The sequence below is a fragment of the Orcinus orca genome, chromosome X (genome assembly GCF_937001465.1).
Source record: "Orcinus orca chromosome X, mOrcOrc1.1, whole genome shotgun sequence".
Lineage (NCBI taxonomy): Eukaryota > Metazoa > Chordata > Mammalia > Artiodactyla > Delphinidae > Orcinus > Orcinus orca.
Genome location: NC_064580.1, coordinates 60,109,373 through 60,125,534, shown reverse-complemented (window position 1 = coordinate 60,125,534; position 16,162 = coordinate 60,109,373). Strand labels below are relative to the sequence as shown.

Genomic DNA, 16,162 nt, shown 5'->3' with positions numbered 1-16,162 from the left:
GGTGAGTATAAAACCTGGGCACAATCATAGAAGGGCTCACAGAAAAATGCATACCTAACTCAAGAGAAATCACTGGAAGGATTCCCAGCTCGGACAGACCCCAACCCAATGCCTGGGCCCTGAGCAACCAGCCCCACCTGTCCATCCTTGGACAGCTCTGTTAGAAAGTTCTTCCTTATTGTCAAATCAAGAGGGCGAGAGTGGACAGGATGGGAGCACAAGGCAAACTACCTGGGCTGGGTTCGGTTCTGAGAGGTCTAAAGTGAGGAAAGTCTGAGGGCAAGTCCACTGGGGAGAATGAGTGTTGCCCCCAGGCAAAGAGAAATGCCAGGGGCAGATGCGAAGCTGGGGTACAGGTCTAGAGCAGGGTCGGGGTGGAAGAGAGATGGGATCCAACAGGGAGTGGGTTCCAGGCAGTTGCTGAAATCGGTGCATGGGTGGCGTTGGGGCTGCTGGCTGGGGTGGCTCCAAAGGGCCGCCTACGCAGAACTCAATGCTGCCTACTTGTTGCCTTTGTCCATTGGTCAGGATGTGGAGAATGCTAGATTTGATGTCAGATGACCTGGCTTTGAAAGGCAGCCCGCCCCTTCCTAGCTGTGTGGACCTGGGTCTTAGTTTCCTCATCTGTAAACTGGGGACAATACTCCTTACCTCATATTGTTGTTTGGATGATTCCAGATGATAATAGGGTAAAAATACCAACAGGGGCATGGTTTAGCCCTACTGCTGGAACCACACAGAACACATCGGCTTCCTCTGTCCCATGACAGCCCGTCAAAGGGCTGAACACAAAGCCTCTGGCCCCTTCAGTCTTCTCTTTTCCAGGTCCTTCAATCATTCCTCGGAGGACAGGATGCCTCTTGAATTAGAAACTTAATGGAAGATCTCCCAGGGAGGATGCTGGGATGCAGGCAGTGAGAGAGCTTCGGTAGGCAAAAGCACCACATTTCAGAGGGCTTTTTAAAGACTCTAGCCCTGAAAGAGACCATTCGGCCCAAAACACTTTCCTTTTGCTAAATTAAAACCTCCTAGAAAGCCACAAGGAAAACCTCCTAGGGCAGGTCCTCCCCAAGCAGGCGGTTTATAGGGTGGAGTGGGGGGGGGCTCAACTATAGTTGCTCCTCCACCCCCAAGAAAGAGCCACAGGGCAGGGCACTCTCAAGAAAGCTCCCCTAGAGCTGGAGCAACACTACCTTGGGGTTCAACCCAAACTCAGGCCCCACAAGGTGCCGGGCAGGAAGGCTCTCTAGACAGATGGGCAGGGCTGGGGATGGGGGGGGATGGGGGGAGTTGCTCAGCTGTGTGCTAAGGCCCAGAATCTTGGGTCTGCCAACAGAGGGAGCCAAGAGCAGAGGAAGATTGACCCAGAAATGGCAAAACCAGGGCTCTTCAACGGGGGTGACGGTGGGAGAATGGGAGTGGGCTATTTTGCAGCATTAATTTTGCAGTCCCACTAGCACCTTTGATGCGCCCTCTCAGTGCCCCTCTACCTGCCAAAGCCCTCTTCATGTCTCGGTGTGAGGAGCTCAAATGTCCCTGGGAGCTGGGGGCTTGTGGGGAGGGGAGGAAAGGAGCTGAGTGGGGGAGCTGTTCTGAAGGGGAGGAGGGAGGCAGTGGGGAGCAAGGCAGGCTGGTGAAGCCCTCCCCCCAGCAGGCACCTCAATAATCTGATTTCCATAAAGAGAACTTTCCAGGCCATAAAGATTTTATTGAAACTCCCAGCAGCCTGATAAAAGCATAATTCCACTGACCACAATCTACCTAGGAATAGCTCCAGGATATTAGGCTGAAACTCAGCAAAGCTATCCTTTCTGGAAGGCTGCTCTGCTCCCCTTCCCCCTTTCCCCTTTTCTCCTATGGGAGGGAGGGGCCTCCATTTGGCCCAACTGTGGACTATCCACACTCCATTGGGAAAAATCCACTCATCCAGCCCTGAAAATAAGCCCAGCTCTACAGGCCTGGGACAGAGAGAAAGGATGCCCTGGGTCAGGCAGTACAGGAGTCCGCTGACATTCCTGCTGGAGTTCCATGCCTACCATGGCCTGGTCCAGACCTGCTGCTCCCGCAGGGTATGTACATAAGGGTCTGAAAAAGGGGCTTTCAGCTCTGAGCCCCTGACTGGGACCCAGTCTAGAATTGGAGTCTCCTGAGAGATGGTTGGAGACAACATAAAAGAAAGACTCCAGACTCTAGTGGCCAACAGTCCTGGATCTGAATCCTTGCTCTGCTGCTTACTGGCTATGTGACCTTAGGCGAGTCACTTGTCTTCTCTGAGTTCCAGCTTCCTATCTGCAAAATGAGGAAAAGAATACTTACTTATTCAAAGTGTTAAGGATAAGTGAGAGAATATGAGATGCCTAGTGTGATGCCTAGGATGAAGTAGGCTGTCAATACCCGCTACTCATCACCACCCTATTCCCCTCACCCCACATGACCACTCCCTTCTCCTCATTTCCACAGTTGGTCATAGTTCCCCTCAACCATAGCTGGTCCTCCACCTCCAAGAAAGAGCCACAGGGCAGGGTACTCCTAAGGGAGCCCCCATGGAGCTGAAGCAACACTGCCTCAGGGTCAGACCCCAACCCCAACCCCACGAGATGCAGAGTGGGACGTTGAGGTAGACAGATGGGCAGGGCAGGGGATGATGGGGGTGAGGGGAGAGGCTCAGCTGTGTGCTTCCTTGTAGGAGACAATAGGTACCAAGAAAACAGCCCATGGAAGGTTCCCTGATTCTATGGGTTAAAGTACTGATTTCTGACTAAACTAACCCCCTCTGTGACTTTGGGCAAGTCCTTTTCCCTCTCTGAGCCTCAGTCTCCCACCTGTCAAATGAGAGTGGGCAGTTAGATGAAGTGGTCTAAGTAACTTCCTCGTTCTGATTTTGTATGACTAGAACACTGCCTAAAATTCTGATTAGTCAGGACTATCCATTCATTTATTTATTCAACAAATATTTAATAAGCTCCTTATATGTACCAGGCATTGGTTTAAATGCTGGGAATAAAGCATTTGGAAAAACAGAAAAAAACTGCTGCTTCATAGAGCTCAATGAAATCAATCAATAAAAGAAAGGGCCAGAGCTGCCCTGCCCTGCTGCAGAGCATGCACAGATGACCTCACTGATGGATGGGCCTGGAGAGATCCAGGTCCTGAGGAGGACAGAGACAGTTTACTCAGGTAACACCCAGGGTGATTCTGTGGCCTCTTCTTTACATCTCTTCTCGTTGGTTAGGTCAGGAGTGGGAAGAGTGACAGCTCTGCCCATCAGGGAGTTCCCCTGAGAGTGGGGATCAGAGGGATTTCCATGCTCCCCAGAGTGGGGTGTGACTAACACCCCTTGATTCATACTATACCTGAGAGTTGCCTCGGGCTGCCCACAGAGGGTCACATGTAAAAGTGGCTACTTGCAAATGAGCCTTAATGGTTAGCAAGAGAAGGTGGAATGTGATACCCAATAGTGTAGAGACAGGAGGCAGACATATTGGGTCTGGACAGAAGACAAGACAGCAAGGGAAAGAATTCAACATTGAGCCTAAATAAAGGGTTAATTAGAGTCAATCCAGGAGCAGTTAGTATTCTGTTGGAGGTACCAGCAGGGGTAGGGAGACTCTGGGAAGGTGGCTTGGAAAGACAAGTTGAAGAATGAAGGTGGTCCATGTCTGTAGTACAAAGAGGCCAACCTGGTCTTTGGTTCAGCTCTGTCAATGATTTGCTGAGTACCAATTTTCTAGTCTAGGTAATTAAAGATTTGGACAAAATGATGTCTTAGGAAAGTCTCAGCAGGAGACTTGCTGTAGGTTGAGAGTGTCTAAAACTATACTGGAACCTCCATGAGGGTTGGTATCCCAGTACATAGCACAGACCCTGGCACAAAGCACATCCTCAACTAATGTTTGTTGAGTGGTTTGTCAGGGCTGTGGGGGGATGCCGGAGACGGCAAGCTCTCTCTAGAGTCTCCTAGTTTCAGCTTCTACCACTCCTCCTAAGGAGTATGTTTACTGTTTTTTCTTGATTAGCCCTTATTATCCAACTTCTTTTTAAAACTTTTAAATTATTTTTTATTGAAATAAAGTTGATATGCAATGTTTCAGATATACAGGAAAGTGATTCAGTTATATATATATGTATTTTTTTCTTTTTCAGATTCTTTTCCATTATAGTTATTATAAGATATTGAAGGGCTTCTCTGGTGGCGCAGTGGTTGAGAGTCCGCCTGCTGATGCAGGGGACACGGGTTCATGCCCCGGTCCGGGAAGATCCCACATGCCACGGAGCGGCTGGGCCCGTGAGCCATGGCCGCTGATCCTGCGCGTCCGGAGCCTGTGCTCCACAACGGGAGAGGCCACAACAGTGAGAGGCCCATTTACCGCAAAAAAAAAAAAAAAAAAAAAAGATATTGAATATAGTTCCCTGTTCCTTGTGCTATACAGTAAATTATCCAGCTTCTGGTAAGATAATCTATATATTCCTTAAGGAACTACCTCACTCCCATTCTCAGTCTCTGTGGTTCAGTTAGAGGCTGACTCCACTCTTGGCTCAAGGGAAGAGCACGTGATTCAGACCTCGCTCCATGTCCCTTGGCATAGAAATTAGTTTACAGGTGGGCACAATTAATTTAGAAACTTAGTTCTGGGACTTTTGAAAGAATTGTTGGGAAGAGATCGTTTCTCTTTACATTGAATTTGGAGTTTGAGGGTGTTAACTTGGACCTGTTGGCCACCATCTAGTAACCACAAGAGAGCAGAACTGAGAGAACAAGAGCACAAGACTGAGTCTTAATGATTGCATGAGTCTCCAGATCCAGCTGTGCCTGAAGCTAGACCTACCCATGACCTTACCAACTTTGTGAGCTGATTAATATCCTTCTTTTAAAAACCTGATGCCTATGTCAGTTGGATTTGAGTTACATGCAACATGAAGAATGCTGTGAATAATATACTTCCTCCTCACCTTCCATATGGTCCAGTCACTCAGGGTCACTTGCTAGTCTTAAATAAGTCATGAACTTTCATATCTCCATCTTTTGCGCATGCTGTTGCTTCATTCACAGACGTCTGTCTATCCAGAGTCATTCAGAGCAGGACATCAGGAATGGTGGGGTAAGGGCCTCCAAAAATCTGCTACTCCTTAAAAGCAGTAAGAACTCCAGAACAAATGGTTAAAATCAACTTTTCCAGAACCTTGGAAAGTAACCAAAAGTTTGCAATGATATGAGGAGCATTATTTGAAAAAAAAAACAAAACTGCTGATTCTTGGTAAGAACAGTGAGATTTGTGAGGTTTGGACTTGTCCTATTCTCATCTCTTTCTCCCAAGCTCCATAGTAGCCTGGAAAACTAGTAGTCTAGCAACACCCAGAGGGAGCATACCAGGTTTGAAGATCCTCAAAAAGCCCAATTCCTAGAGAATTGTCACTACTTGACCTGTCTAGCAGCTCCTTGGAAAAGTATCATTCACAGAGTTTTTATTTGACCTAGCTCAGAGTCCACTCAGTGGGAAAGATCCTACCCCTAGAGCATTTATTGAAAACAACCAGTAACAACTGTTTAATACCACAGCAGCAGTACCAATTGGGGGAAAGAAGAGACTATCTGGTCAAAAAACTTAAAAGGAAGATCTGGGGAATGAGAAGTTAATAGGGGGTTTTGAAATGCCCTGACATGTCATATTCCTGAAGATCTAGGAGGCCACTTGCATTTGCAGGGCTGTGTGCATGCACCAAATACACCTGAAAAGGCCCTACTTTTTCACGTCTGGCTGACATTGGGGCTTGGTGGAGGTAGAAAGTGATGGCAAAGGCAGGATTGCAAACTGCTAGAGCATTGAAGGAGTAACCCGACACACACACGCACATGCACACACGCACAAACACACACACACAGCCTCTCATCAAAGGGTTGATGATCACTCATTCAAAGTATTTAAGGAAATTTCTGTTCAGTCATTAGTGACCACTAAGCTAACCAAGCATTCACTTCAGGAGCCACATATGACAGAAAATGTACTTTACAGAATTAGTTAGGAAAAGTCACTAAATAGGCAAACAACAACAACTAAAACAAGCAGTAACGAAACCAAACCCTGAGGAGAGGGGAGAAACTGATTTCCAGAGTTGCCACATTATAGTATTGAAATGTCAAGTTTTCTACAAAAAATTATGATACATACAAAGTAAAAATGTATTGCCCATACACAGGAAAAGTAGCCAAAAGAAACTGTCCCTGAAGAAGATGTTGGACTTACCAGGCAAAGACTTTAAATCAGCTATTACAAAATATGCTCCTCAAAAATCAGTTAATGTAAAGACTTCCCTGGGGGTCCAGTGGTTAAGAATCTGCCTTCCAATGGAGGGGACACAGGTTCAATCCCTGGTCGGGGAACTAAGATCCCACATGCCGCAGGGCAACTAAGCATGTGTGCTCTAGAGCCTGCGTGCCACAACTAGAGAGCCCACATGCCACAACGAAAGATCCCACATGCCACAACTAAGATCTCGTGTCACAACTAAGACCTGACACAGCCAAATAAATAAATATTTTTTTAAAAAATCAGTTAATGTAATCTATCACACCAACAGGCTAAAGAAGAAAAATTATATGATCATATCAACAGATGCAGAAAAAGCACTTGATCAATTAATGATAAAAACTCTCTTGATAAAGAACATCTACAAAAAACGTACAGCTAACATCATAATTTATGATGAGAAACTAGATGCTTTCCCCCTAATATCAGGAACAGGCAAGGATGTCTGCTCTCACCACTCCCATTCAACATTGTACTGGAAGACTTAGCTAATGCTATAAGACCAAAAAAAGTATACATATTGGCAAGGAAGAAATAAAAAGTCTTTGTTCACAGGTGATATAATTGTCCACATAGAAAATCCTAAAGAATCAACAAAGACTCCTGGAACTAATAAGCAATTATAACAAGGTTGCAGAATATAAGGTTAATATAGGAGTATGTTTCTTAAAAACTGGAGGAAATCATGCCTAAAGAATTAAAGGGCATCCAAATTGAAAAGGAAGAAGTCAAATTATTTCTGTTTGCAGATGACATGATCTTATATGTAGAAAACCCTAAAGATTCCACAAAAAGTTGTTAGAACTAATAAATAAATTCAGCGAAATTGCAGGATACAAAATCAACAACAACAAAAAATCAATTGTGTGTCTATACATTAACAATGAACAATCCAAAAAGGAAATTTAGGGAACAATTCCATTAACAATAGCATCAAAAAGGATAAAATACTTGGGAATAAACTTAAGCAAGGAGGCAAAATTCTCATACACTGAAAACTACAAATGTTGCTGAAATAAATGAAAGAAGACATGTAAAGTGAAAAATATCCCATGTTCGTGGATTGAAAGACTTAATATTCTTAAGATGACAATATTTACCCTAAGAGATCTACAGATTCAATGCAATCTCTGTCAAAATCCCAACAGTGTTTTTCTGTTTGTTTGTTTTGTTTTGTTTTTTTCAGAAATAGGAAAAGCATCTTAAAGTTCATTGCAAGTTCAGGGAGCTCAAATAGCCAAAATACTCTTGAAAAAGAAGAACAAATTCAGAGTACTTACACTTCCTGATTTCATACCTTACTACAAAGCTATAGTAACCAAAACAGTGGAATACTGGCATAAGGACAGACATATAGACTAATGGAATAGAATAGAGAGCCCAGAAATAAACCCTAGTGTATATGGCCAAATGATTTTTGACAAAGATGCTAAAACCATTCAGTAGGGAAAAGACAGTCTTTTCAAGAAATGGTGCCAGGAAAACTGGATATCCATGTGTGAAAGAATGAAATTGGACCCTTACCTAACACCATATAAAAAATTAACTCAAAATTGATCAAAGACCAAAACATAAGAGCTAAAACTCTAAAACTCTTAGAAGAAAACATGGGAGGAAATCTTAATGGCATTGGATTGACATCAAAGCACAGGCAACAAAGGAAAAATAGACAAATTGGACTTCAAAATTAAAGACTTTTGTACATCAAAGGATACTATCAACAGAATGAAAAGACAACCTATAGAATAGGAAAAATATTTGCAAATCACATAGCTGATAAGAGATTAATATCCAGAGTATATAAAGAACTCCTAAAACCCAACAACAACAACAAAAAAACAAACAACCCAATTCAAAAATGGACAAAGGAATTGACATTTCTGCAAAGAAGATATATAAATGGTCAATAAGCACATGAAAAGATGTTCAATATCATTAATCATTAGGGAAATGCAAATCAAAACCACAAAGAGACATTACTTCAGACATTACAACCATTAGGATGGTTATTTTTTTTTTAAAACCAAAACCAAAAAATCACAAAACAGAAAATAATAAGCATTGGCCAAGATGAGGAGAAATCAGAACTCTTGTGCACTGCTGGTGGGAATGTAAAATGGTGCAGCTGCTGTGGAAAGCAGTAAGAGAAAAAAAAATAGAATTACTATATGATCCAGCAATTCCACTTATGGGTATATACCAAAAATAATTGAAAGCTGGGACTTGAACAGATACTCGTACACCTATGTTCATAGCAGTATTATTCACAATAGTCAAATGCTGGAAACAACCCAAATGTCCATCAATGGATGAAGGGATGAACAAAATGTATGTACAATGGAATATTATTCAGCCTTAGAAAGGAAGGAAATTCTGACAAATACTGTAGCATGGATAAACCCTGAAGACATTATGCTAAATGAAATAAGCCAGACAGAAAAAGATAAATGTTGTATGATTCAACTTATGTGAGATACCTAGAGTAATCAAATTCATAGAGACAGAAAGTAGAATGGTGGTTACCAGGATCTGAAGAGAGGGAGGAATGGAGAGTTATTGTTTTCTGGAGATAAATGGTAGTGATGGCTGCACAACAATGTGAATGTACTTAATGCCAATAATATGTACACTTAAAATGGTTATAATGGTAAGTTTTATGTTATGTATATTTTACCACAATAAAACCAAATTTTAATAAAGATATGTATAATAAATTTATACTTGCTACCAAAAAAGATGGGTAAAATTGTGATTTTTATGTTATGTATATTTTAACACATACACACGCGTGCACACACACACACACACAAGAGCCAAATAGAAATTCTCAACTTGAAAAGTACAGTAACTGAAATGAAAAATTCACTAGAGGGGGTCAACAGCTGATTTGAGCTGACAGAGGAAAGAATCAGCAAACTTGAACTTAAACTGAGATTTTCCAGTCTGAAGACTAAAAAAATTTTTTTTAAAATGAAGCAAAATGAACAGAGCCTCAAAGACACATGTGACATCATCAAGTGTATCAACACATGCATAATGGTAGTCCCTGAAGGAGAAGAGAGAAAGAAAGCAGAAGAGAAATAATAATCCAAAGTCCCAAATTTGGTTAAAAAAATACAACACCCATCTACGTATTCAAGAAGCTCAATGAACTTCAGATAGGATAAATGCAATGAGATCCACACCTAGACATGTCATAGTCAATTGATAAAAGTCAAAGACAAAGAGAGAAACTTGAAAGCAGTAAGAGAAAAATCACATACAAGTGATCAGTAATAAGACTGATGAGATTATGAGAAGCTAACTTCTCATCAGAAACCACAGAGGCTGAAAGACAGTGGAATGACTAATCAAACTGCTGAAAGAAAAAGATTGCCAAGCAAGAATTCTCTGTCCAGCAAAACTATCCTTGAAAATTAAGGAGAAATTAAGGCATTCCAAGTTTTAAAAAACAAACAAACTGATATTCCATTACTAGACCTACCTACTGATATTTCAGCACCAGACCTTCCCTACAAGAAATATTAAAGGGAGTTCTTCAGGCTGAAATGAAAGGACTCTACATGGTAACTTGAATCCACAGAAAGAAATCAAGAGTACTATTAAAGGTAACTACATAGGTATATAAATGACAATACGATTGCATTTTCATTTGTAATGCTTTTCTTCTGACTTAAAAGACAATGGTACAACAAAAACCCCACACACATACAAACATAAAAATACATTAAATTAGAATATACTCCTGAGGGATGGGGATGTGGAATGGAGTTATAAGTGTGAACAGAAAAATAAATTATGTAAAATATTTTAAAAAGACAATGGCATAAGATAACAATAAAATTGTGTTAATGGGCTTATAATGTATAAAATTGAAATTTATATTACAATAACAGCACAAAGGAGGGAGGAGGGAATGACTATGTGGGAGCAAAGTTTGTATACTATTGATATTAAGTTAGCATTAATCCAGACTAGAATGCTTTAAATTAAGATCTTAATTGTAATCTCCAGGACAACTACTAAAAAAAAAAAAAATCTCAAAAATACATGGTAAAATACATGACAAGAGAATAAAAATCGTACACTAAAATATCTAACTAACACAAAAGAAGGCAGTAATGGAGGAATAGAGGAACAAAAAAGACACAAAACGTATAGAGAACTAATAGCAAATGGCAGGTATGATTCCAATCATATCAGTAATTGCATTAAATGTAAATGAATTAAATGCCTCAATCAAAAGATAGAGATTGGCAAAACGGATTTTGCAAATCCATGATCAACTATATATTGTCTAAAAGAGGCATATATTAGATTTAAAGTCACAAATTTGTTGAAAATAAAAGGATGGAAAAAGACATATCATGCAAACAGCAACCAAAAGATAGCTGAAGTAGCTATACTAATATCAACAAAATACACTTTAAGACAAGTTGTTACTAAAAAAATTATGTTTTATAATGATAAAAGGGTCAATTCATCAGGAAGGTATAAAAAATATAAATGTATATGCACCTAATAAAACAGCTCCAAATTACATGAAGCAAACACCAACAGAATTGAGGGAAGAAATAAACAATTCAACAATAATTTTTGAAGACTTCAATACCCCACTTTCAATATTAGATAGAACAACTAGGCAGATCAATAAAAATGTACATGACTTGAACAACACTATTAACCAGCCTAATAGACAGTTATAGAACACTCCACTCAACAACAGCTATATGCATACTCTTCTCAAGTGCACATGGAACATTCTCCATGGTAGATCATATATTAGATTATAAAACAAGCCTCAATAAGTTTAAAATAATTGAAATAATACAAAGTATGTTCTCCACTCAAAATGAAAATAAATTAAAAATCAATAAAACGAGGAAATTTGGGAAATTCACAAATGTGTAGAAATTAACACACTCCTACATAATCAATGGGTCAAAGAAAGACTACAAGAGAAATAAGAAAATGCTTTGAAATGAATGAAAACAGAAACACAACATACCAAAATGTATGGGATGCACCTAAAGCAATACTTAGAGGAATATTTATAGTTGTAAGTGCCCATATTAGAAAAGAATTCAAATACAATAATAACCTAATCTTTCACCTTAAAAAACTAGACAAAGAAGAGCTAACTATACCTCAAGCAGGAGAAGGTGGGAAATAATAAAGTTTAGAGCAGAAATGAATCAAATAAAGAATAGAAAAACAATAGAGAGAATCAACAAAATTTAAAGTTGTTTTTTTGAAAATATCAACAGAATCGACAAACTATTAACTAGGCTGAGGAAGAAAAAGAGAGAGAAGACTCAATTTACTAAAATGAGAAATGAAAGCAGGACATGACTACCATCCTTACAAAAATAAGAAGGACTATATGAAGGAATATTATGAAAAACCGCATGCCAAAAAATTAAATAAACTAGATGAAAGGGACACATTTCTAGAGGGAAACTGCTGAAACTTATGTGAGAGAAATTAAAATTTTTTGAATAGACTATAACAAGAGACTGAACTAGTAATTTTTTAAAATCCCATAGAGAAAAAGCTCAGACTCAGATGACTTTGCTAGTGAATTCTATCAAACATAAAGAAAACATAATACTAATTCTTCACAATCTCTTCCCCAAAAAAGATTAATAGGGAACACTTCCCAACTCATTCTATGACGTCAGTATTACCTTGATTCCAAAACCAAAACCATCACAAGAAAACTACAGTCCAATGCATATAGACTCCAAAATACTCAACAAAATACTAGCAACAAAATCCAACAACTTATAAAAAGATTTATACACCAAGACAAAGTGGGATTTATCCCAGGAATTCAAGATTGCCTTAACATCCAAAAATGAGTCAATGTACACTATGTTAATAGAATAAAGGACAAATGAAATGCAATCATCTCATTGGACACAGAAATAGCTTTTCGACAAAATCCAACAAGCTTTCATGATAAAACACTAAACAAACTAGGAATAGAAGGAGACTTCCTCAATCTGATCAAGGACATCTACCAAAAACCCACAGCCAACATCATACTTCATGGTAAAAGACTAGATGCTTTGCCCTAAGATCAGAAACAAGACAAGGATATCTGTTTTTACCACTTCTGTTAAACATTGTATTGGAGGTTCTAACCAGGGCAATTAGGCAAGAAATAAATGTTCATAAAGGCATCCAGACTGGAAAGAGGTAAAATTATCTCTATTCACAGATGGTATGACTTTTATAGAGAAAATCCCAAGGAATACACACACACACACACACACACACACACAACACTATTAGAACTAATAACCAAGTTCAGCAAGGTTGCAAGATACAAAATCAATATATAAAAATTAATTGTATTTCTACACACTAGCAATGCACTATCTGAAAAAGAAATTAAGAAAATAGTTCCATTTACAGTAGCATCAAAAAGAACAAAAAACAACTAGGAATATATTTAATGAGTGAAGTACAAGTCCTATACATTGAAAACTATAAAAGGTTGCTCAAATAAATGGAAGAAGACCTAGATAAATGGAAAGACATGACATGTTCATGTATTGGAAGGCTTAATATTAAGATGGCATTGAGCTCCAAATTGATCTATAGATTCAGTGCAATCCTTATAAAATAACCAGCTTTTGTTTTTAGAAATGGATAAGCAGATCCTAAAATTCATGTGAAATTACAACGAATCCAGAATAGTCAAAACAAACTTGAAAGGGAAGAACAAAATTGGAACACTCTTCCTCGATTTCGAAACTCACTACAAAGCTACAGTAATCAAGACAGTGTGATACTGACAGAAGGATAGACATTGAGACAAATGGAATAGAATTGTGAGTCCAGAAATAAACTCTTGCGTGTACAATCAATTGATTTTCAACAAGAGTGCCAAGACAGTTCAGTGGGGACAAGAATAGTCTTTTCAACAAATAGTAGTGGGAAAACTGGCAAAATAATAAAGTTGGACCCTTACCTCATACCATATTAAAAAATTAATTCAAAACGTATTAGATGTAAGAGCTAAAAGTATAAAACTCTTAGAAGAAAACAGTGACTTTGGATTAGGTTCTTATGGTTTCTTAGACATGAGACCAAAAATACAGGTGAAAAAGAAAGAATAGACAAGTTGGACCTTATCAAAATTAAAAACTTTTGTGCTTCAAAGGACACCATCAAGAAAACAAAAAAGACAAATACACATCACCAGATGGGAGAAAATATTTGCCAACCATATATCTGATAAAGGATTTATACTTGGAATAAAGAACTCTTATAACTCAAAAATAAAAAGACAAACAATCCAATTAAAAACTTGGGAAATGATCTGAATAGATCATTTCTCAGGGAAGATATACCACTGGCCAAGAACACACGAAAAGATGCTCAGCATCATTAGACATCAGAGAAATCAAACCACAATGAGATACCAGTTCATACACACTGCAATTGCTATAACCAAAAAGACAATTAACAACAAGGGTTGGCAAGGATGTGGAGAAATTGGAACCATCATACACTGCTAGTAGACATATAAAATGGGGCAACTGCTTTAGAAAACTATTTGGAAGTTCCTCAAAAAATTAAACATAGAATTACTATATGATCCAACAACATCACTCATATATATATATATGTGTGTGTGTGTGTGTGTGTGTGTGTATATATATATATATATATATATACCCAAGAAAAATGAAAACACATGTCCACACAGAAACTTGTACATGAAGCTTCATAACAACATTATTCATAATAGCCAAAAAGTGGAAAAAACCCAAATGTCATCAACTGATGAATGGATAAACAAAATGTGGTTTATCCATATGATGGAACATTACTCAGCTGTGAAAAGGAACAAAGTACAGTTTCATGCTACAGCATGGATGAAGTTTGAAAACATTATGCTAAGTGGAAGAGACCAGACACAAATGCCACGTAGTCTATGATTTCATTTGTATGAAATTTCCAGAAGAGGTAAATCCATAGAGATAGGGAGTAAATTAGTGGTTGTCAGAGGCATGGGGTGGGGAAGATGGGAATTGGGTACAGGATTTCTTTTGGGGTTGATGAAAATGCTCTAAAATTAGATAATGGTGATAGTCACACGACTCTGTGAATTTCCTAAAAACCACTGAATTGTGCAGTCTAAATTGGTGAATTTTATGGTTTGTGAATTATATCTCAATAAGAGTCTCATTAGAAAAAAACTAGTCACTCAGTTTCATTCTTCTGTGAAACAGTCCTGAGTTTCACAGCAAGGATAAGGCAACAGGAGGGAGAATGGCAAGGCCTGAGCTGCTGTTTATTGAGCATCTCTTCTTGGCAGGCACTGCACTGGGTACTTTGCATACCTCAACTTGTTTGAATCTAGGACTAATTCTGTGAGGAAGGAATTACCATCTCCAGTTTACAGCCGGCAAAACTGAGGCACTTGCAGGAAGTGGTGGAGGCTGGATTGAAATCCAGGTCTGTGTTCTATCTCCTCTTCCAGGGGCCTGGCTACAGGGGGCTCCTGCCATGGACGAGCCTGTTCCTTTGATCCCTTTGTCCCTGGCCATGGAGTGGAGGAGACGGTGGGCACCAGCTGGCGCTTGGTCTCTGATGCCCTGTCCAACTGAGCTCTCCCTCTGGGGGCTGCGGGCTGGGCAGGGGTGTGCAGATGAGCTCAGCTCTGGCTGGTGCAAACCAGTCAAGTTGGAGGCTTGCAGACTGGGTGTATTTTTATCACAGGTCACAGGGAATTTCCCAACCAGGGGATCAATATCAGTTCATTATTCATGGGGGTGGAGTCTGGGGCTGGTAGCTGGTGGCAGCTGTGCTTAAGGACTCCTGCAGGCGTTTCCTCCTCGTAACAGTGCTTCCTCCCTCCCTTCCCTCACCCTAGCTGGGTGCTTTACAAAACTTACCTCGTTTATACACGTTATCTCAAGGGTTAGTAAGTAGGGTTGATTTAAGGCCTGGTTTACTAAGGTACGGAAGGGTCGGGAGACTTACCCAAGACCACACAGCCAATAAGTGTCAGGGCAGGGTTTCAAATTGAGGTGGGAGAGAGACATCATAGTGGGTACCCCTCTTAAGGAAGTGATTTCACTTTTCCAGACTCAGCTTCTCTTCCCCCTTCCCCCTGTTCCCCCCCTCTAGCCTTCCCACTCACCTGAGCTCTCTGAGGACACTTTTCCAAGCAGTGTCAGCTGACTCTGTAAGGTGGGCAGTGATTCTTGCTTGACAGATGAGGAAAATGAGGCCCAGGGATGGAGAAACCACAAAGCAGCCCATCAGTGGCAGGGCCCCGACCAGAACTATGCTTCTCTCCCTTCTAGCTGAGCATTTTCCCCACAGCACACGGGCAGACAAACCAGTTTTCCAGACCAGCCTGGAAAGCGTGGGATGGAGGCTTTTAACCACATCCCACCTGCAAGAGCATAGGGCTGGGTCCCTCAGAAGTCCAGGCCTCGGCAGCTTCCTAAACCAAGATGCCCTAAGGGCTCATTGTCGCCCCCACCACCAGCTACACCCACCACCATCTTGGGCCCAGCTAGGGCCTTGCACAGGTTCAGAGGAGACCCTGGGGAGCATCAGTTCCCAGCTAGGCAGCAGGAGCAGCTCCAGACACTGGCCCTTGGCCCCAAGTGAACTGTATTGCTGCCATCTCGGGCTTCCTCAGCAGCCACAGGCACCTTGCTCCTCCTCCCCCGCCTCCCTCAGGACCCAGGCTGCTGCCTGGAGCCAGGCAGTCCACGGAAGCCCCATCCTCTGTCCCCCCAGAGGCAGATCAAATGACCATTAAGCTTTGAGCAGATGCAGACAGTTGAAGGTGAGGGCCCAGGGCAGGAAGCATTTTGTTCTCTGCT

At 40.6% G+C, this 16,162-nt stretch overlaps 1 long non-coding RNA gene across 1 annotated transcript; it reads right to left on the bottom strand.

Moving 5' to 3' along the window:
* Nucleotides 1-1,687: 1,687 nt before the first annotated feature.
* Nucleotides 1,688-15,453, bottom strand: LOC117203647 (uncharacterized). Its single transcript, XR_004486496.2, has 2 exons — nt 4,951-15,453; nt 1,688-2,289 (listed from the first exon to the last, which is right to left on the bottom strand). It is a non-coding gene; the product is annotated as an uncharacterized LOC117203647 (long non-coding RNA).
* Nucleotides 15,454-16,162: the final 709 nt, after the last annotated feature.